The following is a 3,358-nucleotide window of genomic DNA, read 5'->3' as shown; positions in this document are numbered from 1 at the left end:
CTTCATCAAAAAAAGTATTATATGAAACAATTTCACAAGATTAAACAATTTCATGAAAAAATTTCATAAGATTAAACAATGAAATCGACAGATGAAGGTGGTTTGCACGGTTTACACAAATGAAGGCGGTTTTCATATGATCACTCCTCTCTCTCTCTCTCTCTCTCTCTATATATATATATATATATATAAAACTAGGTTCGGACCCGTGTATTACACGGGTTAATGACAAAAATTAAGCAAAACTGATATGTATTTTATAAAGAATTAATAATCGGAGGTAATTTATAAACTTAGACAAAGGTACAAGTCCGATTAACTTTTTTATATGAAGATGTTTTTATTCGAGAATTAAATGTTACATATACAAAGGACGGCCTGTGCTTCGATGATCAGAAAAACTTCTAAATGAAGACGAACAATGTAGATCCAGTATGCAGCGCTGCTTAGTACATGTAGAGCCTTTGTATACCTCTGTCTGAGACAAGCAAAGAGAATCAGAGGTTCTGGGTAGTACATGTAGAGAGAGAACTCTTACTCAAGACAAGTACAGAGACTCTATGAAAATCCGTATGGAGGACGGAGGCAGGCTTCAAGGACACAAGCGTAAAAAAGTTTCTAAAGATTAAGACACAAACTATTTACAGTTACAAGTCTGAAGACCATCTTCAGAGTAAGAGACAGAGCATCGACACATTACGTGAAGAGACATATCTCTTTCTCAAGACTTAAATATAGAACCTCTGTGCAGCTCTGCATGAAAGACGTAGTCTGGTTCAGATTGACCGCAAAGCACGTGCATAACCTCTATTAAGCTCTGTATGAAGGACGGAATCAGGCTTGACAAACACAAGGTCTAAGAAATCCTCCAGAGTTCATGACAGACAATATTCAGCGTTGCAAGACTTCTAAATCAAGAAGACCAATCTGGTTACAAGTGTGAAGCTCTTTTCAAGAGTTAATTGTTAAAATTAGCCAACGCTACATGTTTGTATAAATTTTCCGTAAATAGAGGCTCTACATTGTAGATGCAGAGCTGTTGTGTAGCTCTGCATGAAGCACATAATCATGCATAGAGGTGTTGTGTGGTTTCTACAGTACCTCTCTAAAGCTCTGTATGAATTACGGAAGTTTGGTCAGAGACTCTACATAGTACATGCAGTCCCTCTCTAAAGCTCTGTATGAAGCACGGTGTCCGGGTGAGAGAATTTGCGTAGCACATGCAGATCCTCTATGGTCGGATAATTATAATGCGAAACATAAATGAAAAATAAGCCTCTTAAGAATTAATAATAATATGAGTTAATAAGATGAAGTTGTAAAACAATATCTATAACACTATAAACTGAACAAATATAAGTTAAATATGTAAAACATTAATAAAATAAGAACCATGTATCATATATTACTAAACACTTCTTTGTATACAACATTCATTGTTTTACTGTCAATAATACCATCATCATCCATAATTAGTACTTTCAAACCTTGCTTGTTTTTGACTCTGGATAAAACAACATAAAACTAACCATGTGCGAAGGCCGGTTGTCTTAGAAATAAACCAACTTTTGATAATAATTGTCCTTGGCTCTTATTAATGGTCATGACAAAACATACAACAATTGGAAACTGTCTCCTTTGAAATTTGAATGGTATCATTTTGTCTGTAGGTGTTAAGGACATTCTTGGAATGAATGTACGGCTTCCAATATTGCTTCAAGATATAACCTATGCTTCTATTACTCGATTTTCCAATGTTAACACCCGCAGTCTAGTACCATTACACAATCCAGATTTCTGATCAATATTCCTCAGTAACATGATAGGAACACCAACTTTTAGTAAAATCTTATGGTTTGGTATTCCTGATAATTTAACACCATTTAAAACATCAGGAGAGTACAAAGTTTTATCAAACTCATCATGAAGGTGCTCTGATTCACATAACGTATCTGAACCTAAGTACTCCTTTTCTTCTCCTGGAAATAATGACAGCAAACAATCATTTATTTCTTGAACTACTTCATTTTTTGGTGCAAGTATTGCTCGTTCTTGAAAATAAGCTGAGTTGTTGATGTTTTCAAGAATTGAGGGATAGAAAAATTCGATTAATGCAAATATAGGATCGATGCAATCAGTAATGAGAAGATCATGAGGTATCTCAATAACTGCTTCGCTATATTATCGCCTCCAACTTTTCCTTCTCCTAAGTCCAAAATCCATTTTGCAAAATCCCTTGTTTGTTGAATTTCTGAACTCTCACTGTTTGCAGTTAGCCTCATGTTCCTAGTTAACCTTAGGACTTTGCATTTTTCTCAAATGAAAGAGGAACTTAATGATGTGTTAGACCCCATAAGTCTTATGTGTGGAAGTAATGAAGACAAACAAGTTATGAAGAACCAGAAGGCCGATGGAAGTCTTCAAGGCAAAACAAATAAGTTTGAAGAACAACCAGAGGGTTGATGAACTGACCAGAGATGCGATGGAAAATGCATCTTCATAACCCCTCTGGGTACCAACACTTGGAGTTTTCCTCACTAGTTCAACCAGAGGCATGCGATGAAGATATGAAGATAAGGTTGAAATAACGCCCCATGGAAGACAGCTGGAGATGACTAATCAACAGCTGGATTCTACAAATTTTATCTTGTTTTGATGATTATCCTTGTTTAGATAAGCTTTATCTTTTCTTAGAAGATTAGCTAAATAATTTCATTAGATAGTTATCTTCTTAGCTAGATTACTAGTATAAATAGGTGGTTAGGCCTATTGTTATCTATGACTTTTTTACGTTTTCAATAGTCATTGAAATAAAGTGAAACCTTTGACACTCAAGTATATTCTTTGAATGTTCATCAATTGTTCTTGAGTGTTCATCATTTTATTCATCTAAACACTATAATTAGGTTATTCTTAACTTAATCATTAGTGTTATTGAGAGATCTGTGATCAACAATTGGTATCAGAGCTAATTGATTGTTTTTCCAATCAAAACGATCATTAAAATCTCTCAATTCGCATTTGTCATTCATAAAAATTCATAAAATATCTTCTCTAAAACGTAAATTTTTCTCTTCCAAATCTTAAATGGCCAACTGGAGTTCCGCTTACAGTGTTGGTTCCCTCACCAAACCTCCAACTCTTCAAAGAGAAGAGTATCCACAATGGAGGCTACAGATGGTAAACTTTCTGGAAGGGATGGACAGAGATCTTCTGCGATCTGTCATGGAGGGTCCCTACATTCCACATACTCTTGTTCCAAGAGTCCCAGGAACAAGCACCACAACAGAAATTCCTGCCTACTACATGCCCAAGGATGAGAAGAATTGGGATGAAGACGATATAGAGCGCGTGGAGA

This window comes from Cynara cardunculus, unplaced genomic scaffold (assembly GCF_001531365.2).
Source record: "Cynara cardunculus var. scolymus isolate 2C unplaced genomic scaffold, CcrdV1 Un_Scaffold_2183, whole genome shotgun sequence".
NCBI lineage: Eukaryota > Viridiplantae > Streptophyta > Magnoliopsida > Asterales > Asteraceae > Cynara > Cynara cardunculus.
The sequence above is the reverse complement of the archived record's forward strand: the minus strand, read 5'-3'. Positions refer to the sequence as shown.